The following is a 27720-nucleotide window of genomic DNA, read 5'->3' as shown; positions in this document are numbered from 1 at the left end:
AACTTCCTCTCTAAGTTGTCCTTGGCTTGACTTCAGTTTCTTTTACTGATATTCAACAAACTTGTTCTTTAATTCTGTGTTCTATTTACCCGATGCTTCCTCAGAAATCAAAGTTGGTATTTGTGTATGTGTATGAAGCAATTTAATTTGGACTCATGTTACCAACCTCATGCCTACTCCACAATAGTTCTGTAGTTCATGATTTAGACGGCCACCTTATTCTTTCTAAATCTAAGAAAAATGGGTTTCCTTAGGGTTCGATTCTTTCATTAACTGCCCTTCACATAGCATCATCAATGAATTTGTGAGATGTACCGCCCTAGGCACTCAAACACTGATGGCCCCACCATTCATCTTTCACCAAGCTTTTCAGATTGCCCATGACAGTAATTACTACAACATTTACAGGTTGAGATTTTCGTGCACCTGACTTTCAGATGTATCAGACTTTATTGTTACAAAGGAAATATTTTATACTGCTTCATTTTTTATCATGTCATATCTTCGATTAGACTATCTCTTCCTTTCAGTAATACACAGCTCAGTCTTTCATGATCTCTAATACCTTTATGTTTCGCTCTCCCGTGATCTGTCTTTGAAAGATATCATTAATGTCTTACAAGTTCAGCCTTGTAGAGTAAAACTGTACTGAAATGGCTTAAAGTTTTCTCCAATCACACTGTATTCAGTTCCTGACTTCGTACAAGTGACATACCTTCCCGTGTTGAGTGCAGCTGCCGCGCGCGCGCGCATGTGTGTGTGTGTGTGTGTGTGTGTGTGTGTGTGTGTGTGTGTGTGTGTGAAGATTTATCTATGATTATTAACACTAAGGAATATAATAAACGACCACATACAGAATATACGGTATACTAAGCAGCAGCAATAATAAAGTCTGCACGTGACAAAGGTCAGTTTTATTTAATTTAATACTGAAATAAATCAAATGGCTGAAAGAAAGGTCAACGATATATATATATATATATATATATATATATATATATATATATATATATATATATATATATATATATATATATATATGTAAAACTAATTCTGAAATAGATTTGTATCCAGATTTGTACGAGAACATACCCTGATTTCCAGTGAGAGGTATGTTCATGTCGCAAATAATTCGTACCGGAAATGCAGGTGAATAAAGAAAACTTCATCTAAAGAACGTAGTAAATTACATTAGAATGTATTAACTAAGAATTACAGAAAACGATATTAGAGTGACAGTATACAGAACATAACTTCGCCGTAATAAATAGTTCAAGCACCTAAGCATAGAGATTTAAAAAATTAAAAATTGTTTACTTTAGCAGAATGAGACAGACACATTAAACGATTGCTTGACCTTTTTCCGGCACAGTTATTGGTAGTATCACAGGGTCATTATTGGACATGAACCGCTTGTGTGATCCCTTCAGACTGTGTAGGTGAATAACAAAGGAAGAAGTCTGAAACTGTTTACTTTTTTCCAGACTCGATACTGGCAACTTCAGAATACAAAGAAACAATCGATAGTGACGGAAACTACTTATGGTTTTCTAGTCTTGTCCGTTATTAAATGTTTCCATTCTTTTTCATGTGTGTGGATGGGGTGGGGGCTTACATCGTACAGTACTTCTGAAGAAAGTGGAATCAAAGACGGTTCATCACATAACTTTTTTTCGTTTTGCTAACTTTTCAGCTTCTCTCTCTGCTGTTGTTTCTAATCTGGTCAAATTCCTTTCGAAATCTCTGCTAGCATTCTTCGTTCTTTTTGCTGGCACGAAGCACTCGTCTACACACGGTATACGCAGTCAACACATGTCTGTACAAGTCTTAACTTTCAGGCAACTGTAGATGTTTCATGTACACAACCGACCAGCTCTTGAATCTTAATATTTTTCCTCTACCTATGACCTCCAGTGAGCGAAACGTAAAGTGTCCAGCCAGCCCGAAATAATCTGATCTTAAAATTAGATTCACTGTGTTCAACTTCCTTTGGAAACGATACACTTTACAGGCTGACAAATCCTTATTTTTTCGTATTGTCATACGCGAGTAAGTCGCATTCCATTGTATATTTATTATGTACCGCACATGTCAGAGCTGAGTAGAGTATGTCTTCAGTCTCAGTATCCGCAATACACCGCCTTCCTCTCACGACACTGGAAAAACAAGAAATATCAGAGAGTAATGACATGGATTTCAACACAAGAAGTCGGAGTTAGTGTGTATTTCATACTTGTCATTTTGGACAAGCTGAATGCTGATAGTACTGTTTAATAGGAGAGAGAGAGAGAGAGAGAGAGAGAGAGCATACTGTACACCCACCCACCAAAGTTTCTGTACCCCCCTCGGTGGAAGGAAGTGGAAGTCAGGGCTAGAGAGAGAGCAGGCGAACGGACAACCGTGAGTGGTAGTTTGGAACTGAGCTACGAGGCAAATAGTAAGAAACCTAATGACACAGGATTCGAAACATTTCCATGCTATTCGCCTGCAAAACATTATTCGTTCGTAATATACATAGCATAAATTATAACATAGACTACTATGTTATCATTGTGTCCCGTGAAACTGGTCCAGACACGACCCATCTGTTTCGGATCCTCATTATACGAATAAAGCACCGAAACAGTTGTATGTAAGCTGCGACTGGTCATTATCACAGCAGCGATAATTTTTGTGAATATGTTATTCCTGGATTGTCTATAGCTATATTATAGAATGATTGTGAATTTAATGCTGATTCCCACGGTAGCTGTGCTGATGGTTATAAATGTTGCAATAATTTTATGTGGACGAAGAAACCACATTGTGATGGGCAGCGGAGAGCATTCACCAATGATTTACTATAAACAGATGATTTTGAATGTAGGACAACGGCCACTGACATTTGGGCCATGGGCCACCAACCTTGGACGTTTTGCAGTGTGAAGTGTTTTGAACCTTATCTAACCTAACCTCACCTAACCTATGACCCAAACGCCCAAGGGTGGTGGCCCATGGCTCAAAATCCGCGGCCCAAACGTCTGTGGCCGAATCATCCTAGCACGGATGAAATTAGATGCAAACATAATAAGAGACAACGAAGATACAGCTGTTATCCAGGCCTTAACTGTTGCTTCACCCCATACGTGCATTATTATCCTACAGTCTCTGTCCTTTTTAATACTCTTACTTTCCCGTATCATCTTATTGCGAGCCGTCATATTCCTTAGGAGGTTTCTAGTCGTCCGGTCCTATAACCCCTACTGTATTACATTATTCCTCACATCATCATTGCCACACAAACAACATTAGCACAAGACTGCTGAATCTGTTACTAACATTATCCCCCTTTTCCCATTGTGTCTAATTTCCCTCACAATACTACTACTGCTACTCCTACTACTAATCCACTATAAATCTGTATAATAATACATATGAATGTCCTTATTTCTGTGTATCTACTAACCAAGTCATCCCTGTCCCATTGTCTACAACTCGTCACTTACCCCGCACCGCTACACCAGTTGCCCCCCCTCTCTCCCACCCACCATGGACATTACTCCTCCTCCACTTCGACACCATAATTATTATCCCTCACCTCATCCTCGGGCCACGAGGCCTGTTGTTCACCCCTTGCCGGTGAACATACGTGGTATGAATTAATAATAACAGTCATAATAATAACAACATAGATGTGCAGTATTCCTAACATTTCATATAAAAGCTGCAGACCCAAACGTGCCTATATTACGAAGCTCTGTTATTTTAACCACAGGACCGACCACAGACCGTTCTTATCATTACCACTGGACGTCCCTACTGCACTTCACCATGGTAATACAACTCATTGTAGTCCTTTGTGGGATCACTACGGCTGTTTGGGAAAAATAACAGTGCACGACATGCCCACAACCCACTAAATTACACCTGTGACGTTTCACTGACATCCATCGAATAGCCTAGAAGCTACCGGACAAACAAACAAATGACTCGACATAAACAGACAGAGGCCGAATGTCTCGCATCGGTATATGACGACCTGACAAAACTGTTACCATCCTACTTTGTAGGTGTCATCATAGTTATAGCAATAATAATCATCATCATCATCATCATTATCATCATCATCATCATCATCATCATCATCATCATCATCATCATCATCATCATCATCATCATCATTATCATCATCATCATAATCATCATCCACAAGTTATTAGGCACGATACAGAGGAGGACAAACACTGATACAGCATGTGTTGACGCAGTGCAGAATCTGTTTGCCAGGACAGAAGGTTGGGTTGCTGTTAAACATTAATTCAGTATTACTATAACCCTACCATCACAGCATATTATGACAATGTTTGGTTTCATATGTCAAAGCTGTGTTCACGTGTTTTATCAGAGAATGATGGTGTTTGTCCTCCTCTGTCTCATGCCTATTAACATGTGATTACTACTACTACTACTACTATTACTACATCTACTACTACTACTACTACTACTACTCCTACTGCAATTATTATTATTATTATTATTATTATTATTGCTATAACTATGATGATACCTACAAAGTAGGATGGTAACAGTTTTGTCAGGTCGTCACATACCGATGCGAGACATTCGGCCTCTGTCTGTTTATGTCCAGTCATTTGTTTGTCCGGTAGCTTCTCCTAGGCTATTTGATGGATGTCAGTGAAACGTCACAGGTGTAATTTAGTGGGTTGTGGGCATGTCGTGCACTGTTATCTTTCCCAAACAGCTGTAGTGATCCCATAAAGGACTACAATGGGTTGTATTACCATGGTGAAGTGCTGTAGGGACGTCCAGTGGTAATGATAAGAACGGTCTGTGGTCGGTTCTGTGGTTAATATATCAGAGCTCCGTAGTTTGGCACGTTTGGGTCTGCAGCTTTTATATATAATGTTAGGAATACTGCATATTTATGTTATTGTTATTATTATGATTATTATTATTAATGCATACCACGTATATTCACCGGTAAAGGATGAACAACAGGCCTCGTGGCCCGAGGATGAGGTGAGGGAGGAGTAGTGTCCATTGTGGGTGGGTGAGAGGGGGGTGCAACTGGTGTAGCGGTGCGGGGTAAGTGACGAAAATTGCAAATACTTAAAATCTGGCGGAGCAACTGCCAGGGTCATATGCCGCCGGAGGGGGTAAGTGACGAGTTGTCAACTGTGGGACAGGGCTGATGTGGTTAGTATATACACAGACATAAGGACAATTATATGTATTATTATGCAGATTTTTAGTGGATTAGTAGTAGGAGTAGTAGTAGTAGTATTGTGAGGGAAATTAGACACAATGGGAAAAGGGGGATTAGTAGTGGCAGTGCCAATAATGGTAGTAACAGATTCAGCAGTCTTGTGCTAATGTCGTTTGTGTGGCAAAGATGATGTGAGGAATAATGTAATACAGTAGGGGTTATAGGACCGGACGACTAGAAACCTCCTAAGGAATATGACGGCTCGCAATACGATGATACGGGAAAGTAAGAGTAATAAAAAGGGTAGAGACTGTAGGAAAATAATGCACATATGAAAGTGAAGCAACAATTAAGGCCTGGATAACGTGGCGTAGCAGGATACCACAGCTGTATCATCGTTGTCTCATAATATTTTGTGTTGTTTGCATCTAATTTCATCTGATTATAATAAATTATTGGTGAATGCTCTTCACTGCCCTTCACAATGTGGTTTCTTCGTCCACATAAAATTATTGCAACATTTATAATCATCAGCACAGCTACCGTGGGAATCAGCATTAAATTCACAATCATTCTATATTAAAGCTATAGACAATCCAGGAATAACATATTCACAAAAATTATCCCTGCTGTGATAATGACCAGTCGCAGCTTACATACAACTGTTTCGGTGCTTTACTTGTATGATGAGGATCCGAAACAGATGGTCGTGTCTGGACCAGTTTCACAGGACACAATGATAACATAGTAGTCTATGTTATAATTTATGCTATGTATATTACGAACGAATAATGTTTTACAGGTGAATAGCATGGAAATGTTTCGAATCCTGTATCATTAGGTTTCTCACTATTCGCCTTGTAGCTCAGTTCCAAACTACCACTCACGGTTGTTCGTTCGCCTGCCCTCTCTCTAACCCTGACTTCCACTTCCTTCCACCGAGGGGGGTACAGAAACTTTGGTGCGTGGGTGTACATACGGTTCATTTTCATCTGTAATATGCTTTTCATAACATGACCATGCATTTTATTTTTCAGTCAGTGGTAAATTTCTCAGTCATCATTTACCTGTTCTTCTTTCTCCAATCTTTCTCCTTTTCCCTTCGTTTCATCCTCTCTCAACTTTCTCCATTTTCCACCACTCCCTCCCCTCTGGTCCTCTTGGCAGTGACCAGACCAGAAACACAAGGCTTGTCATGTTTGAGGTTCACTGTCGTACCCTGGAGAGAGAGAGAGAGAGAGAGAGAGAGAGAGAGAGAGAGAGAGAGAGAGAGAGAGAGAGAGAGAGAGAGAGAGAGATTACATCATAAGCTGAAACTTTAACATACGCAACATATATGCCATAGCAAAAGAAGGAAATGACTGGGATAGGAATGCAGAACTAAGGGATAAGACAATTGTACATCCGGCGACATAAATTTGCGATAGGGGTGCAGGTATATCTGCCTGTCTAGCAATGATGATGGAGAAGTGTTGGCAGATATGCAATTTATAGCCTATGTTTACCGTATGTTTAACATTCGCAGATACACTTGAAACACAATATTCTTTATGTACCGTAGGTAATAATCATGTGAAATGGAGAATACAGTAAAATTATGCCATGAAATGCCGTATGGAAATGTACGATATGTTCTGTACTAATTCCCTTCTGGTCTTTCCCTTACTCCTCCCTCTGTTCATTCCCTCTCTCCGTCTCACCCCCTCCCACCTACATCTCTCCCACCCCATCACTATCTTACATATTTCCCTTTTTCCTATCGTCTCTTGTGTAACGTCTGTTGATACACATTCTTTTTTTTTTGGGGGGGGGGGTATCAGCATGCTTGTTGCACCGAACCAATTTATAATTCAAGACACGTTTAAAATTTCGTATTAACATGATACTGTATTTGGTCAAAATATCAACACAGTTACAACCATGATATATCATTATTATTCCCTTTTCATCGCCATGCTCTTGTCCCATTTCTTATCCTTTCTACAGTCCTCCCTTCCTCCCTCAGTTATTCATGACTCCCGAGATACAGGTAGTTTGAGGGTCTGGCATTAGGATTATATTCCTATGTTACTTTTTCTGCGTCCCATTCATTCTGTCTTACCCAATTCTTCTCCCCAGTCACACTCTCACAGCCTCTTGTACCTCTGCTTGGCACGCATATAACGTCATGGAGATATGAGTTTTTGTCATGTAAAAAGTCACCCACTCTTTCCTATGTATCGACCTCTAAATATAATTAGATCGGTCCATTCCGAGGAGTCCAGCAACAAAGTGAGTTCCCATGCCCCACGAAATACACACACTTGTCACCAGTGGTAGCTTGTGTGCTGCATACCCACGACTTTCATGAAATAGGGAGATATTATGCAGTTTGAAGTATTAGCAACATCAAGGGCGTTTTGCATATACTGTAAAGTCTTGAGAGAGGCGAATAGTTGAATCAAAGATCTCTCCCTTCCATTCATTTCCATACTTTACTTACTGCAATTTTGTTACCATAAATATGAAACAATGTTAGTGCTGCGTCTGTGTCTTGAATCACTGATGTTGATAACCCTTAGTAAAATGTCGATCACTGTGTTCTGTAAGTCAACTTGGTATTAATACCCTTAACAGAGGTTTCGGTATGACGATATCCACAAGTATTATAGTTCTCCTCTTGAACTGTTTGCTTCGGGAGTTTGTTGTCAACTTGCTATTGGGAATATATATTGCCAAAATCTGGTTTTAACGTGGGTAGTCAAAAGTAAGGAGTATCATGCAAACAGGTATGTTGGCACCGTAGAATAATGAATGCAGCTAGTGAAAGCGAGAAAGAAGAGCGATTGGGAAAAAGATAGAGATTTCAAATATAATTAGGAGAGGGGAGAAGGTAGGGATAGATGTAATGGGAGAGGTAACTAGTTGGGGGAAAGAAAGGGGTAGGGAGATGATGAGATAATGGAGGAGAGGAACAGAGGGAGAGGAAGGGGAGAGAGGCCAGAAGGAAAGTAGAACCCGAGAATATAGTATATTTTTATATGGAATTTCATAGCATAATTTCATTGCAAACAAGTGATTATTACTTACAGTACATAAGGTATGTTATGTTTCGAGCATATCCCCGAATGTTAAACATAAACATGGGCCAGTAAAATGCATGACTGTCAACTCTTCTTTATACTGTTTTGCCTGACACTCAGGCTCATATCATACCTGCAGACCTATCGTTACTTTATCCCGCCGGCTATACATATTGATGGAAAAGAAAGCTGGTCGACTGAACGGTTTATGAATAAGGATTATGCTGAGTCGGAAAGAATGGAAAATACCATGGTAATATGTAGCCGTGTCAAGCCAGTTTATTCATTTCCGTATCTCATGTGTCTGATCCATTACCATGGCATCGTCTTTTTCAGCACGACTTTCGGTGAAAAGCCATGGTTACATGAGGTACAACTTTAAGGACATTTTTATGAATTAAGAGGCTTTTTCAATATATATTTCTAAAGGAAATATACTGCTTGAGTGAATCAGGCTAAACAAATTATCATTACGCGCCCCCATTCATTTAGACGTATTGTGTCAGGGCGCGTCTACGCTTGTGCAAGTACAAGTGCTGGCAACATTTAATTAACACTAAAAAGAACAAGCCTCAAACTTGCTTGGAGCAGCAAGTTGACAGCATCAAGATGAAATCTCAGCTGCCTCATACACACATATCACATCTCGGTTGCCTGTAAGTTCGAAACTGTACTGAAACATATTTGCATACACCTGACCAGCGGCGTACCCAGAAAGTTGAAAAGGGGAGGGAGGCCTTTTTTTTTTTTTTTTTATCTTTTTAACTATGCAGCCCATGACTTTGGCGAGCGCAACGAGCCAGTACAGCAGGAGGTTCGGGGAGGGGCGCTGTAAGCCCCACCCCCCCGAGAAAATTTTCCATTTAGGCCAATTTTATGATCATTTTGAGGCCATATAGAATGAGTATACGACAAAAATCTAGCATATTCTAAAGTAATTTTTAAGTACTCTGTACCACTGATTTATGATTCAGTCTCTCGAATAACTTATACTACTAAAATTCAGACACTCACATATCGATCAAACAGCTTTACAGCTGTAATAAAGTTAATAACAATAACATTAAAAAAATATTATAATTTAATCACTGTATTAGCCTCATTTACTAACAGTTAATATATATATATATATATACACTATCTATCTATCTATCTATCTCTCTATCTCTCTCTCTATCTCTCTCTATATATATATATATATATATATATATATATATATATATATATATATTATATTTATATATATATATTGTTACGGAACAGAGAAAACTGTCCCGCAAAGTTCCAGATTCAAAACAAAAGAGGTAAAATTACAAGTTAAAGTTTAATGCTCAAACTAACAACTAAACATTCAGGACTCATAAGGATAATGTAATGGCAAAAAACAGGTTAAATATATGGTTAACTGCAATAGCCTCTGTTAACACGAAATTAGCAAGAGTAAATTTATCTAAGTCAGCCTTGATTAAATGAGAAAACCGGATAATACTCGGTGAATGCAAGATATATTATTACAGATACAAAATATTACCAAAAATGATTGACATAAAAACACATGAATCACAAAAACCTCACTAGGCCTACCAATCAACACCTTATGCTATACAGTACAAGGAAAAAAATGTAATAACACTTATACTCAAATTACACAGCTGCTAGATGGTAGGAGACTTCCTGAGCACTCACAATAATAACAACTGTACAGCGGAGGACAGAGATGTGAGCAAAATGAGGAGTAGATCTAAGTGGCAATTAATGCAGAGACTGAGCTCATTATATAGGGGCCGGCAGAGCTTGATACAACTTGTAAGAAGGACGCGCAAATGAAGCCAGAGTGGACAAAGAGTTGACACTCCTGCTCTGAACAACAGAAAGAGCGACTTACTCTACTATAAGGGAGGAGGGGGGGAGCGAGGTAGAACACGCTCGTGATCAAACATGCAGCATACTGTACGTTAGAATTACATGATGAATCATAGGCTATGTAACAATATATATATATATATATATATTTATATATATATTATATTTATATATATATTATATTTATATATATATATATATATATATATATATGTATGTATGTATGTATGTATGTACATTACAAAAGGGGGGGCCATGGCCGCGTGGCCCCCTCCTCCCTCGGTGCGCCACTGCATCTGACCCAAAACTGCTGCATACAGGTATCCAAACATGTTGCCCGCTATGATGCCAACACATGTTGGAGGACACGTCTGGACGCGTCGTTATAAGGCCGTAGTAATAAAGCGAAGTCAAAACCATATAACTTACATCTCAGTTATTTTCCTAAATATAAAACGCAAATGAGTTAACTTCTAAATTGCTTTACAGAAACCATTGACAATTTCTCAAACCAAACTGAGAAACGAAAACACAACAGTTCTAATATTTAATGGCTTGAGTGTATGTTGATGGACAGCTAGACGACTAACTACCGTCCAGTAAGGGTGGAAAGAGCCTGTCGCTCCACCTTCACTGCATCATGTTCTTATGTTCGGGATTATACTGGGGATATCAACGCCTAGACTGTGACTTGAGGTGAGTGGTGTCAACAGATGTGCGCGGAAAGGCTGTTGGGCCTGTGGGAAAGATATGTCTAAAGTTGGAAAGATAGGAAATTGGAATGGGATTAGAGTTAATTGTACAGTAGTAACTGGACACAAGACAGGAGCCCAAAAGGGAGAGCCAGTAAGAAGGGATGGATGGGAAGATGAATATGAAAAATGGACGGAAGGAGCGAAATGGGAGACGAACGGAAGGATGTGAGGAAGTGCATATGTTGGGAACAGGGAGAGTGATGAGGGCGGTAACGAAAGATGGCTTGGTAAAAACAGAGAATAATGCAAGAGGGAAGAAATAAGACAGAATATAAAAAAAGATGAATGTGGTGAATGATATGATATACGGATAGATCAAAGAGATGGACCCTGAGAGGGATGGTCGAGGTAGTACGTGATGGGAATGGTGATAGAGGTAGACGTGATGGGTTACTCGGGTGGAAGTGACAGGTGGAAGGGTGCGTTGAACAGAAGCAATCAACGGATACACCGAACGCCAGAGAAAAAGAAGGAAAAAGAGAAGGGGGGATGGTTAAAGGGGTGGAAAGAAAGAGGGGGGATAGAGGGGAGAGATGGGCTGTGGAAGGAAGGAAACGGGGACGGGGCATATATATATATATATATATATATATATATATATATATATATATATAGCCTTCATCCAGTCCTACATTGCCCCATGAGGAGCGTAGGAGCCCGGGGCTAGGCAGTTGGTCCCGACATTTAAGATGACAGTGACCAGCCTCACTCATCCCTGAGTGGCATTATATGAGCAATCAACCCCAACCACCCCTTGGATATAAGCCTTCACCGGCTCAATCCGACTGGAGTGCAATAATTACCCACAAAACCACGAAGTCCCTAATATATATATATATATATATATATATATATATATATATATATATATATATATATATATATATATCGTCACTATCAGCCTTTGCAAGCCCACGGCTGAACAAAGGCCTCCCCAAACCTTTTCCGCGAACTCCTTGAATGAGCCAATATCTGTCACATTTTGCCTACAAGCTTCTCTGTCTCGTCTCTCCTCCTCCTGTCGGACCATTTTCTGCAAAGCTTACATCTCTTGTAGTCCAGTCAGTCAGCCTTTTGCTCCATCGATACTCCCTTATTCTTGCTGGAAGACCTGCCCACCTCCATTTCTTTCTTTTTCAACTTTTATAATGTCTTTGACTTTAGTATGCCCTCCCACCAAAGTTGATCTTTTCCCGTCTTTTAGAGATATTCCCAATACAGACCTTTCCATTGCCCTTTGAGAACGAATTAGGTTATTTTCCATCGATTTTTTCAGTTTCCAGGTCTCACATTCGTACGTCATAGCCGGAATTATACATTCGTTATATAATCTTCGTTTCATACATATTGGCAGCCTACTTTTCATGATAACTCTGTTTTAACCGAAAGCTTTCCAAGTGTAATGCGTATTTTTATTTCGCTATCATGGTCTTTCGTTAGTTTTAGTATTTACCCTAAGTAATTGTACTCCTCGATTTCTTCAAGAATTTCATCGCTAATTCTGGTGACGCTCTTTGGTGCAATTGGATTAAACATTAGTTGTACTCTGGTTCACCTTTAACCCTACTCTCTCTCTCTCTCTCTCTCTCTCTCTCTCTATCTATCTATCTATCTATCTATCTATCTATCTATATATATATATATATATATATATATATATATATATATATATATATATATATATATGGGGACTTTAGCAATGACAGAGTCGCCACATTGGAGTTAAAAGCCGTAAACAACGCACTAAGTAACTGAGGATGATAATTAAAGAAGGATGAATTTAGCATTATGATTCTTATCATACTTTCGCAGAAGGAATCATTTAAGTTGCTGGATTTAAGTGAAAGTGATGTAAGCGGAGAATTAAGGTATAGTGCATTAAATTTATGTTAGAGGTTAGTAAGATATTTATAATAAAATGACACGAGATGCTTAAATTTAGACGTGATTAAAAAGAAAACGTGATCTTGCATTCCGCTGTTTTGAGAATGGTCAATGTTATCATTGAAAAAAAGAACACTCTTGAGTTAACAAAGAAATGAAACATACCAATGTAAGGCAGAAGATTTTAGTTATCTGTTATCACTGCATATACTTAATAATATTAAATCAATAAAAACGGACAAATTTATTATTGAGCTGAGGGTGAGTCAAAGGACACAGAGTGTATGCTAGTACCATGAACTCTCTCATGAGTTTTTGATTCCAGCAAACGTGATGTCATTATGTTCAGCTGAGAGAGGCTAGCAACAACCTGAGTAAGATGAGGTACTAAATACAAGTTATAGCTTGAAGTGTGATGAATTACTAGAGGAAGTTCAGTGCTCATCTCTAACTACATTACCGGGGTATGAAAACAGTGTCTTGCCGAACTCTTACCACATTATAAAAATTAGTAAATGTCTGTAGATCAAAAGTTAAATCGAGGATAAAGCAAGAGATGCGAAGTGCATTTCGTGCCTATAAAAATAAACCTTTTAACAAAGTAGTGACAATTGTCCTTGCATTTCGAAGGGCAACGTGTACGAGGCACGCCTCAATTCTGTCTCAAAAAAAAATCCTACAGCAATACGAGAGGCAGGATTCTAAATCCAAACAGGTAGGTAGATGCATTTTTCCAATGTCAAAAGCCGCTCACTTATAGAAGAGTAGTAAAGGTGTCTAACCCTTAAATGAACAGGAGAAGCCTAGCCACGGGCTCCTGCACCACGGAAGGTGTGATCAAAGTCTATCATCATCAACAACATCATCATCCGGACCTCCTTTCCCACCCTAGGGCAGGGTGAGGAGTAGCAATGTCCAGGCAGCCCATGGAATCCTGGCTTTATCGGATACGCCAAAAACATTTACCACGTTCTGTAGCTTCACATAAAAGTATCGGATAGAGTCAATCCAGACGCTGCCACGTGCCAAATCCCTGATCATGCACTTCTCACAATATTCATCCAACCAGCTCGGTCTCTTGTCAGTTCCCTAGCCTCACCGACTTCCATACCTCTCTTCCATGCACATTCCTCCACCATATCTCTCCACCTTCTCCTTGGCCTGCCTCGCCTCCTCTCTCCCTCAAATTCGCTCGGATATACCATTTTCACCACTCTATTGTTATCCATTCTCTCCACATGACCATATCATCCCAGTACACTTTCTTCGATTCTGGTGTCCACCGACTTCCTCACTCCACATCTTTCACGAATCACATTATTTCGTATCCTATCCACCCTCTGTACTCCACATACATTCCTCAACAGTCCCGTCTCCATTGTTGTTACTCTTGACTTCCCATTTTCATGCTCACCATAGTCTCACATCCACATGTTAAAGTTGGCACTAACACTCCTTCATGTAAGCCTCATGCAGCTGCAACACACAAGCCTCTGTTTCTTATCAAGGCCTTCATTGCACCAGCTACTTTTCTTCCTTGTGTCATTCTACTTTCAACTTCTTTTGCACATTTTTCTCTCTTTTCTATCACTGTACCCAGGTATTTGACCTCACTCACCAATCCCAGTATCTCTCCATTGACTGTAACATCGCACTGGGAGTCACCTTCTCTCTCAGTAACCATCACTTTACTCTTTTGTACATTTACCCTTAAGGCACGACGCTCACAGACATCAGCAAAACTCTGCACTAGCCTACCAAATTCTTGTCCGTTACTTGCGAGCAGTACTGCATCATCAGCATACAACAAATTTGAGATATTCCATCCACTACCATTCATTACCAGTGCCATCCCCCTATTCATTACTCGTGTTTTTACTTCTTCCAACACTCCATCTCTACATATATTTAACAACCATGGGGACATCACACAACCTTGTCGCACGCCCACACCGATCGTGAACCATTCACTTAGATGCCCGTTATCCCTTACACGTGCTTCACTACCATCATAAGAATTCTTGACGGTACCTATTAGTTTACCACCTACACTGTACATGCGCAAAACTTGCCACAATCTTTCTCTGTCCACTTTATCACATGCTTTCTCCAAATCTATGAATGCCAGAAACATGGATCAGAGTCTATATAATAATTTCATATTGACTTTAATATAATAATTATTATTATATGGACTTTGAGTGTGATATTGGATTGGTTGTTATCGTCTCTGATATCCATTTGGGTTAATTCTTTGACCTTGGTTAACTGCATTTATTTAGACCAGGAGAAACCTATCGACGAAGAGTTTAAGTACATACCCTTCATTCATTCACTGAGTACTAGAGTCCTTTCTAAACATACATTAAATCGTCTCGAAGCAGCAGGAATAAGCTAATAATATAATGTGATTTAATGTAAGAAGCATGTAAAAGTGTTAAAACATGTCTAAAATCATTCACAAACTACAAGAGCACTCAGTGGAGTCCATCGCTTCAGCAAGGGCAACGTAATTTCCAAATCGTTTTTCATAATGGGTTAGGTTTTCTCATCAATGAATGAAATTTACAAAGAATGTTTTCCGGATTCAGAAACTCTCATACGATCTGGATCAGCCTCAAAAGTTAATCGGTTGTTCCTTGGGACAAGGGCTATTTACCCACCAAACTTGGTCCAAATCTCTCTTCTATTTTTTTAGTAACCTTGCTAACAGACAAACAGAATAACGAACAAAGAAGCAATAAGAGAGACACTAAGTGAAGCGCATTCCTCCGACAAGGGCAACGTAATTTCCAAACCACTCTTCATCATGGGTAAGATTTTCTCGTCACTGATAAGGGTTTCACAAAAAGTGTTTTCCGGATCCAGAATGTATAATGTGATCCGGGTCGGCCCCAAAAGTTAATCGATTCTTCCCTGAAACATGGGCTATCTATGCTCCAGTTTTGGTCCAAATCTCTCTTTTAATTTTTGAGTAATCCTGTAAACAGAGTAACAAACAAAGAAACAAACAGAGGTGAAAACATACTCTCCTAGTTGGAGGGAAAAAAAGGGTGAAAACATGCTCTTCTTGGGGAGAAAAAGGAGTGAAAATATACTCTCCTCGCCAGAAAGAACAGGCAAGTCACAGAAGAACTTTCTGGTATGAATTATTTGTAAAGTTATTAATAATCATAGCAATTTTTTTTAGAGAATTGAAAGAGATACTCTGCTTCAATATCATATAATAACTTCTAAAAAGAAAGAAAGAAAAAAAAAAGGGCATAAAGTAGACCACTATCAATGCAGTAAGGGTAAACCCAAGCACTCTGATGATAGAAATGGATGTGTTTAAATTGTGAAAGTGTTTTACCCGACTTCCATTGCCCCAAGATTACATTACGGATCCATCTCATAGACTGGCCACCTGGTCCAACTTTATATCGAATCCCCAGCTGGGAGAGAGAGAGAGAGAGAGAGAGAGAGAGAGAGAGAGAGAGAGAGAGAGAGAGAGAGAGAGAGTATTGGTTTGTGGGTTCTTTTGCGTCCAAGTACTTAACTCAAGTGTCCAAATGTAGCCTATAAGGTATATCTGCAGGAAACTGTCGGCTGCAAACACACACACACACACACACACACACACACACACACACACATATATATATATATATATATATATATATATATATATATATATATATATATATATATATATATATATATATATATATATATATATATATATTGCCGGACGCCATAGTCCCGTAAGGGGTGGTCATTTAACTTTGAGTTATTTGTTTTACGGGGAGGGTCACTAACCCTCCACCAACCCACTTGTTGACACGTAGGGAGCACGTATGGTTTGCTTATATGGTTACCACCCAGCGTTGTAAATGGTTTCGCGGCTTATAGGAAACCATTTGACTTCTCATTCAATGTAAAGCCACCTGTAAAGGAAAGAAAAGCAATAAGAAGTGACAGGAAAGATGGGAGAAATAGGAACAGAGGAGGGCAGGCACGGAAAAAGAATGATAAAGATTAAGGAAGAAGAAAGCGGCACTACATCAAGTGAGTGGATGACGGTCGCCACCACCTACCAATGACTATATATATATATATATATATATATATATATATATATATATATATATATATATATATATATATATATATACTCTCAATTGTATTTTGTTTTTCTCATGGAGGAAACTGTTACTTCTGGCTCATGGCATATGGTTCCTTATTCCATGCATAAGTATATAAATATAAAAATATATATATATATATATAAATATATATATATATATATATATATATATATATATATATATATATATATATATACACACACACACGGTATAAGCCTCAGTGGTAGAGTGTGCGTTTCGTACACGGGTGAGCCAGGGTTCGCGCCCCGCAGGGGTAATAAACTTTGGGAGTGTTCACCCGGGCACGCACTACATTGGCGGACACAAGGGGTGCTGTGGTTGAACCAGTGTCGCTTACTATGAAGTATGCTTGCACCCATTCGGCTTGCGCGGGCCGATTACGCTTGGTTCACAGACTACGCACACATCCAAAGCCACTCCAGCACTACAGATACACTTACAAGCACTTCTCACCCTACATACTGTACAATCTCTACTAGACATCCTAAGCCACTTGGTAGAGATACATTGGCTGTATCGTCCCGACTTCGGTCGGGATAGGCCGGTCCTGCAGTGGATACTCAAACGGCTGATGATGATGATGATGATGATATATATATATATATATATATATATATATATATATATATATATGCCAGACGCCATAATTCCGTAAGGGGTGGCCATATGGCAGAAACAGAGACAGATACATAGATACACAAGCACTCGCCCACCGAGACCCAGAACACGATCATATAAACTAAAGCCAGACAGAACTGACAAAGGCGTAATTGCAGACAGAGATACACACGTGCTTCAACACAAACACACACACACGAAATGTACAGTACAAAATGTACAGTACACACACACACACACACACACACACACACACACACACACACACACACACACACACACACACACACACACACACACGATGAATTTAAAAAATGGCCCTGTAAGTGCGCTCAAGCTGCTTGCAATACATATCTTCTGAAGTAAGGAGAAACGCAGAAATAATTTCACTTAGACAAATTAAGATGTTTAAGTACAGTATCTCACGCTGTCCTTACCTGAGATAGGCATGGCACTGATATATTTACACGTATTCACACTACCTCATATAGAGACGCAGAAATACACAATCCCCCCTACCTGTGTCTGCCAGTCTGTCTGTCTGTCTGTCTGTCTGTCGTCTGTCTGTCTGTCTGTCTGTCTGTCTGTCTGTCTGTCTCTCTCTCTAGTACATAGTCCCTGTCAAAGCATGCATTCGCATTTCACCATACTGTTCCTTGCATCCCCTTTCGTCTTCTCTTCACCCCACACACCACCTCACATACTGCGCAGATTTCTTCTGTGAGTACCTTGCACGCCCCTTAACCTGTTTACCCCAAACCGTATTTGACCAATAAGATCCTCCACATTTCTTTTGTATTTTGCCTTTTTTCATACTCATGCAAACTTTCTACCCTCTGTGTATGGACTGCTTCCTTCTGCCCTTTTCATTTTCACGTAATCATGCGCTTTTGTACCTTGACTCTCACTACTATTAAGTGGGTCAGTTAGTCCACATCTCCATCTTCTGTATGCTCTCGGATCCGACATCTCTCTCTCTCTCTCTCTAGCGCTCAGCTTTTCTCGTTCAGTACAAATACTTTTTTTCTTCACTTTTATTTTCTTCATTCGTATTCACATTGCTTTATTCCGCCTTTCCCTCTCCCTTTTTCCCATTTTCGTTCGTTTTCACTCTGCTTTTATCCCTTTCAGATTTGTATTTTCTCAGCAATATTCTCATACACTCTTTCCAGTTCGTTTTCCTCTTTCTCACACCCATAACTGTTGTCGCTCCGATTTACACATTCTCTTCGTCCTGCTGTTTGTTTCTCACTAGCGTTCTTTTCGCCCGCTTTGTCTTTCACTACTACCCTACTTTCTCCCCAGTTACAGTCCTTCCTTTTGGCTATCTTATTTTCTCACTAACTTTCTCCTTTTTGCACGTTTGCTCTTTTCACTACAGTGTCTACCTTCTTTATATTGTATTTCAATTTTTTTTTCTCTCCTGCTCACTCACCTTATTCACTTTTTTGTTCTCTGTCCTTCACTGCTACACTGTCTTCTACGTTATTTTACCTTTTACTTTCTTGTTTCCTATCCTATCCTTCGTTTTGTCCATCACTTCCTTTCTTTCCCTCCCCCTGCCCTTTCTGCCTTCCACTCATTCTACTTCCTCCTTTTCTTTTCCCTCTCTCTCTCTCTCTCTCTCTCTCTCTCTCTCTCTCTCTCTCTCTCTCTCTCTCTCTCTCTCTCTCTCTCTCTCTCTCAGTTCTGTGTTTACGTCGCAGTCAGCGAGGTGTGAGTACAGACAATATCTGCATGTGCCGATAATATTTGCTGCTCTGAGTGGAAGGAAGAGTAGCTGAAAGGGGAGAAAGGCGGTGAGAAGAGAAAAGATAGGGAAGAAGAGGAGGAGAAAAAGAAAGGAAAATGAAAGAGAAGGGTGGGGGAACTAGATGACAAGGGAAACTGAAAATAAGTTGTCGAGGAGGAAATAGGGAGTGAAGAGAAGGAAGATGGAGGAGAAGGAGAGAAAAGAAATGAGAAGGTAAAAGGAGACTAAATGAAAGGGAAGGAAGGTGGGGGATGTAGATGAGAGGAAGTAAACAACAGGACAACGGAGCAGGAGGAGGCGGAACAAGGATAGAAATAGAAACATAAGTGAGAGCGAGAACTAGAGGAGGAGGAAGAGGAGGAGAAGGAGGAAGAAGAAGAAGAGGAGGAGGAGGAGGAGGAGGAGGAGGATGGATGGATGGAAGGTTGGATGGATAAGAAGAGAGGTAAACAAGTAAGGGGGAAGTAGGAAGAGGATTAGGGTGGAGATGTTACGAGGTCTAAAAGTAGAGAAGTAGAAAGATAACAATGAAGATGAAGTGGAAGGAAGGGAGGAATAAAAACGCAAGGGGGAAAAAAAGGGGGGGGGGGAGACGATGATCGGCGAGAAGTGGTAAGGGTGAAGATGGAAGCACGCAATGGAGGGTGAGGAGCGAGAATGGGATGATGATGAGGAGGAGCAAGAGTAAGAGGAAAAGGTGGAGGGTGAAGACGAAAAGAAGAAGAGGAAGAAAGGAGATGATGTGAATGAGGAGGAGAAGAAAAATATAGAGAAAATGTAGTTAATGTCAAGGAACAGTGCCGCTTCCTGCAACATGGCCCCCAAAGCAGGGTTACATTTTTGTGTCACACCTCATCTACCCCACCTGCATTTTACCTATTGGCACTTAAATCCATATGAGTTATATAACAACAGTTGTTGTCAGTAGTAGTAGCACTTCTCTTTTCTACAAAAAAGTATGAAAAGACAAACTAGTAGCAAAATTTACTTTTATTTCAAGTAACTGAACAATTACAAGAATTATTAACTTGGAAATATGGGTAGTAAAAAAAAGTTTAATGTCCAGCCATTGTAAGAAACTGAATACATGTTGTTGTGACAATGATTTACTGGTTAATTTCTAAGTGAAAAAATATAATTTCTTGAAAACCCTAGACCATCAAAGAAAATAAAAGAAAGTACAAAAATAGGGCCTTGGAAATGAAAGAATCTAATCGCATCATTTTTTTTTTTCCCAGGGAGGACAGGCACGATGGATTAGGAGCAAGTCATTCGACAGCATCCAGTGCGACTAAGCGGCGGGAAACGGTCGCCCAACTGCTTGACCCTGACAGGGAGAAGCTTAGAAAATGTAAACTAGCATTTTTTTTAAAATGCTAGAAAGAAGAAACCAAAGGCCGGGGCCCGCAAACCATTCCTTCCGAGAAAAAAAAAATAATAATAATACAAAAGAGAGCCAAATTCAAGATCCGTTCATTTCGAGATGCCTGGACACACTGCGTTTGAAAGACAGGAGATCATAGGAAGTGGGAAATACAGACAGAGGGAGACAGTTCCAGAGTTGACCTGCTGCGTAAATGAAGGACTGGGCGTAACGGTCAGCTCTTGAGTTGGACAGAAAAGGAATGAGAGTTTGTTGCTAGACGGGTGCTACGCACTCGTCGTAGAGGTGGAGGGATGCAAGCAGACAGTTCAGAGGAGCAGTGACCATTGAAATAGCGATAGAAAAGAGATAAAGATGCAACAATGCAACGAAGAGATAGAGGTTGAAGGGACCCAGCAAGAGGAGGAGAGCTGATGAGACGAAAAACTTTTGACTCCACCCTATTAAGAAGAGCTGTATATTGGGAGCCTCCCCACACATGAGAGTTGTACTCTAAACAGGGGCGACTAAAGTCAACAACTGTGCAGGGGCAAAGAAGGTACGGAGACAGCTTAGCATACCTAATCTCTTGGAACCAGATTTTACAAGAGATGCAATATGAACTTTCCAAGGTAATTCCCGAGTGAATGAAACCCCAAGCATGTTCAAGGATGATGCAGTATTAAGCTGAATATTATTAAACATTAGTGGGTACTCCTGTGGAAGATTGTGTCGGGTTGATAGGTGTAAAAACTGAATTTTTGATGTATTAAAACAACAAGATTATTTTTACCCTAGTCAGAGATATAAGCCAAGTCAGACATTAGGTGTGCCATAGCCTCATCCCTTGTTTGCTGAAGTAACTGCTGAGATGGACGTTGCAGGAACCGAATGGAAAGGTGATGGGTGGAATCATCAGCATACAAGTGGATAGAGTTAGATGTACACTACAGCTTAGAAGGTCATTGATGAATAAAAGAAAGAGTTGGTGATAGGACAGAGCCCTGAGGAAAGCCACTGTCGATAGTTCTAGAAGAACGATGGCCGTCTACTACAGTGGCTATAGAACGACCAGAAAGGAAGCTATAGATGAATACACAGAGAGATGGATAGAAAGCGTAAAAGAGCAGTTTGGACATTAAAGATTTATGCCAGACTCGATCGAAAGCCTTTGAGATGACAAGTGCAGTGGCAAAGCTTTCACTAAAGTCCCGAAAGGAGGATGACCAGGAGTCTGGAAGATAAGTGAGAAGATCGGAACCCATACTGACGATCAGAAAGAAGGTTGTGATAGGAAAGATGCTTTAAAATTTTTCTGTTAAGAACTGACTCGAAAACTTTTGAGACATACGATGTTAACGCAATTGGACGATAGTTAGAGGGTTGGGAATGGTCACACTTCTTTGGGACAGCCTGAATGAGAGCAAACTTCCAGCAAGAAGGAAAGGTACAAGTTGACAGACAAAGACGAAAGAGTTTACCTAGGCAGGGTGTAAGTATTGAAGCACAGTTTTTGAGGACAACAGGAAGGACTCCATCAGGCCCATATACCTTGTTAGTACTGAGGCCAGTGATGACAGAAAATACATCAGCTGCAGAAATTTTAATGTCAGCCATGAGGAAGTCTGAGGGAGTAGGTGATGGAGGAACAACACCGGAATTGTCTAAGGTGGAATTGGAGGAGAAAGTCTGAGCAAAGAGATCTGCTTTATCAGTAGAAGAAATAGCTACAGAGCCATCAGAACAGAAAAGCAGAGGGAAGGATGATGAGGTAAAGTTGATAGAAAGGTTTTTAGCAAGGTGCCAGAAGGAGCAGGAAGAATTCTAGTTGGAGAGTTGAGAGCATTTAGTATGGATGAAATTATTTTTAGTAGGGCAAAGAACAGACTTAGCACGATTCCGGGCAGAAACATAAACAAGATGTGATTCAGGGATGGGATGGCTCTGGTACCTTATATAGGCCTTCTCCTTGTTGCGGACAGCATTAGATTAAGCGTGATTAAACCAAAGCTCTCTTGCATTAGTTAAAGGATATTAGAAGGGAATGTATGCTTCCATGCCCAAGAGAATAACCTCCGTAATGCGCAAGGCACACTCAGATGGCTCTCGGCCATGGAAGCAATAATCATTCAGATGAAAATCAAAGAAGTACTGCCTGAGGGCCTTTCAATCTGCAGCTCCAAAGTGCCACAGACGAAGTTTCTTTGGAGGGTCCACAGGCCGTACCGGAGCGATAGGACAAGTTTCTGCTTCGCACCACCTGGACAGATAATCATATCTGTCAAAGCATCCCAGATTGCAGTAAAAAGGCCAAAGGAATCCTTCTGGTTCCTGCTACATGGAACTTACAAAAAGCTTGATACTGACCAAGTCACACGACCGTGCTGTAGAACTGCCCTTATTGCACATGAACTGAAAAGATATAGCCTAATGTTGACTGCGGCCTTGTCTGAGTCTTGTCTCTCAGGAGAGGATAACCTAACAGAAACACTAGAATGGTATACCTATTTCTGTAGGGGAAACCCAGACAATATAAGAAGAAACCATGGTATTGGCTTTGCTTTCCATAGCAATGTACTATGGAATATCCAAGAATCACAGAGCCACACCCTTCAGAAGATCCAAGAATCACCTGCGGCTATATAAGAGAGGCTAATGTCGGGGTGCATACCACTCTCTAAGTGTTCGGTCACACTGGACACAAAGAGCTGGGAGGCTTGAGCAGGAAGGGATGAGGCGACAAGATAAAACTCACTAAATCCTATGTGGGTGGCCACAGTGAATGAGCGGGGAGGTTTATCGCTCCGCTCACCCTCCACGCTCATTGCCATGCGATGCAGCATGTTCCTAAATGTCGCACACTGCCTAGCGACATCCCCAGGCATGTCTGCACCGATGAACAGCTTCTGACAATGTCACGAGCAAGGCTGCTGCTGTGTATTTGGACACGGATCACGTTGATGCTCACCTAGCAGTTCATCACTCTACGCTACCTCCCCGCTCTTCATGTCAGGTGTGGCCAATATGCATCATTTATCTGTACCTATGCGCCAACACTGAACTCTGAAAACTTGAACTCTGAAAACCTGAACTCAGGAAACTTGTATTCTCTCGCTTCTCCATCCTTCCCCCCAACCTCTTCATCCCAATTATCATTTCCTCCCAAGCTTCTCTTCCTCACTCCCAATGTTCGTATCTCCTCAGTTGCTCTTTCTTCAAATTTCAAGTCGTTGCAATTTTGCTTCTCCAAATTATAAATTTGGAGAAGCAAAACAGCTTAATAGGTGGTAGTACAGGTCTACTGCAAATGATGAATTTGAGTCTTATAAATCACAAACTCGTTGATATACATTGTCAAGGAAATGCCAGGCTGACTGTAAAAACAAAGTATCTAGAACCCTCACTTATAGTTAACTTACTTTGTTTCCACAGTTGTTGCGCCATCCGATTTACTGGTCTCTCTTACCCCCACCTGAGTGTCCCAAGTATCTGAAACTTATGTAAAGTTTCACCTCTAGCTACTCTATAATCTCAATATTAAAGACCTTTGCTAATTCACACACAATATATTTTTCATATGTACGAGTATATTTATTGATAATAATAATAATAATAATAATAATAATAAGAATGTTGTTGTTGCTGTTGTTTATGTTATCATTACTCGCGTAAAGGCCGCCGTCGACGGTCACCACTCGGTGCCAAGTCACCTCCAATCTTCAGTCGAAAGGTAACAAATTGGAATTACTCATGACGTGAAATCTGAAACAAACGACCAGAAATGAGTCATAACTCGGGAGCCGGTGTTCCGACTGGACTGGAAATTGCTTTATTCTCCAAGCTCGAGCGTTTAAACGGTACCTTGCTCTAACAAATATTTGCGTTACATGTTCCGTTTTGCTGTGCTACGGTAACAAACATACAGAAATCGGATCATTATAATATAGATTATTATTATGATTATAATGATGATGATGATGATGATGATGATTATGATGATGATGATGATGATCATCATCATCATCATCATCATCATCATTATTTTTATTATTATTATTATTATTATTATTATTAATTTATTTATATTTATTATCATCATCATCGTCATCCGGACCTCCTTTCCTACCCTTCCCTAGCAACGTCCAGACAGCTCAAATTTGCCCAATCCAATGGGCCACGCTTCCATTCACTCATCATTCAAACCCCCGGAACCCTGGCTCTATCTGATACGCCCAAAACATACACCACATTCAGTAGCTTCACATAAACGTATCCAATAGAGTCAATCCGGACGCTGTTACGTTAGAAAGGGGTGCCAAATCCCTGACAACGCACTTCTCACAACATTCATCCAGCCAGCTCGATCTATTGTCAGTTCCCTGGCATCACCAACTTCCATACCTCTCTTCCCCACAAACTCGTCCACCACATCCCTCCACCTTCTCCTTGGCCTTCCTAGCTTCCTCCCTCCTTCAGATTCACTCAGATATACCTTTTTCACCACTTTATCGTTATTTATTCTCTCCACATGACCATGCTATCTCAGTACACTCTCTTCGATCGTGGTGTCCACAGACTTCCTCGCACCGCATCTTACACGAATCGCATTATTTCGCATCCTATCCACTCTCTGCACTCCACATACATTCCTCAGCAGTCCCATCTCCACTGCTGTCACTCTTGACTTTTCATTTTCATGCCACAGCATAGTTTTACATCCATATGTTAAAGTTGGCACTAACACTCCTTCATGTAAGCCTTGTACTGCTGCAACACTCAAGCCTCTGTTTCTTATCAAGGCCTTCATAGCTCCAGCTACTTTCCTTCCTTGTCTACTTCTACTTTCCACTTCTTTTGCACATTTTCGTCTCTTTTCTATCACTGTATCTAGGTATTTGAACTCTCTCACCAATTCCAGTCTCTCTCCACTCACGGTAACACCACATTGTGATTCACCTTTTGTCTGAGTAATCATCACTTTACTTTTTTGTACTGTATTCGCATTTGTCTATATTCTTTTTATGATGAAACAATCGTTTCTTCTTACAATAAATTAGCGCATATTAATACTGGGATGACTGGTCGAAAACGTATATTGATGCATAAACTCTGGACATGAAATAATTTTTACTATTTAGAATCATTATTTACTTCAGTCCGAAAATTCTAGGGAACACTGTCTCTGAAGGTCAAGCAGGAGAGGGTTTATGAAAAGAATGAGAAACATGAACCGTTTACTGAGGAATTAATGCTGGAGGAACTCTGGGAAGAGGGTGACAGTGTCTCGCATAGCATCATGACTAATTATACAATAGGCACGCAAGGCAGAAAATAATAAGTTAGTGGTCTAAGGACAGCTGCTTGATTAGTGTGGCAGTTCGAGATGTGATCAGAGAATGAGTTAAGTATAGTTTACAAGAAGCTTGTGCATTCTCATTTCGATTATTGCTCACCCTGGTGGAATGGATGTGAAGAAAGTGCAGTAAAAGAACTGGTCAAAATTCAAAACAAAGCTATAAGAATAATTTATAAACCAGCAATTACAAATGAACTACCTCCCCTACAAGTAGCACGGAATGTTGCCTCCCCTGTATTATTTTACAGAGACTTTCACGGCAAATGCTTTCCATGCATTTCCCCATGCTATTTGGGTGCCTGGTAGCGCTCATGACTGGGTTGTCACACTGCTATACTTCACAACTTCTGCCTATCAGAATTCATTTTTCCCCAGACTGCTTCTTTTTGGAACTCGCTTCCCCAAATTTATCACTCCCCAAACTTCAACTTACACCAGTTAAAATCCAATTGCTACAACTTTTCTTTCTTTGAGTGGGGGACACCTGCAATCTGGTGTTTGAATTTTTAAATCTTTATTTAGTTATTCCTTCCTCTGTTCATCTTCTATGATGAACAGAGGAAGGAATAACTAAGTAAACTACATCTGGCTCAATCGGTAGAGAGGTGGCCTGCCGTCCTATCGGACCCAGGTTCAAATCCCCACCGAGGCAGGGAACAGTTTAAGGATTTGAATTTCATGTAAAGCAGACTTTACCGATCTACCAGGAGACCCGCCGACATGTAAAAATACCCCGGCTAATACCAATACACCAGTCCTGTATGAGACAGCCCTAGCATGTATTCAATATGGACGGTGGGTTTTAGCGCCAAAGATGCCTTGCATAGGACTGTGCTGGACCAGGATGAGGTCTGTAACATCAGAGAAAACGTCAACCAGTTGGAAGGGAAAGGACGGAGCAGGGGACGGAACTGTGGTCAAACCTTGAATGGCAAGAAGACATTTAACACATGAAAGTCATCAGTAACAGGGCACAGACTGAGTTCAGTAAGCATATTTACTACTCTGGTAGGCCTGGGGCAGGGCAGTAGATGTATGGCTCGAGAGTAATACATCAGGAGGTTGGAACTTCAAGCAACACACGGGAAAGACTGATGGCATGACAGTCAATAAGAGGCCGAATATACAACAGCTAAATTGATACGATGACCCCCCCCCCCACGAGCCACTAGTGAGGATGCAAACGAGATGAAGTCTGTTGAGGAGATGGGTGCAAAGGGTGGAAACATATGGAGGGGTTAGAGAAGGAGGGAATAGAATGCCGAGATTATCATTATTTCGAGATGCAAAGTTGAAGAGGGTGACAGTTGTACAGGAAAGCCTGTGAGTGGAAGCTCGAGAAAACAGCTAAGTTTTGGCAAATACTAATTAATCCAGAAGCAGAAGCAGTCATACCAGGATTACAGAGACGATGAAATGTGGCAGAGGAGTGGAAGTGGATGCAAATATCACAAAATAGGTTAATATCAGAGAAGAACTAGGGTGGGGACCACGAAGGTGAAGTCTGTTCATGACAAGGTTGAAGAGTACGGGGCTGAGGACGCCATAGGGTGCACCAAAACTGAAGAGGTGGTAATTACTGACATCCTCTCAGAATAAAACCTGAGAGTGGCAACTCCACAGGTAACTTTCAAACCAACTGAACAGGTGGCCATAGACATCCAGGAAAGCAAGATCATCAAGGATGACGTCCCAGTCTGCGGCTTCAAAGT

Source organism: Coenobita brevimanus, chromosome 100 (genome assembly GCF_032717465.1).
Source record: "Coenobita brevimanus isolate Jiangsu-jjx chromosome 100, ASM3271746v2, whole genome shotgun sequence".
Classification (NCBI taxonomy): Eukaryota; Metazoa; Arthropoda; class Malacostraca; order Decapoda; family Coenobitidae; genus Coenobita; species Coenobita brevimanus.
Note: the sequence above shows the minus strand (reverse complement) of the source record.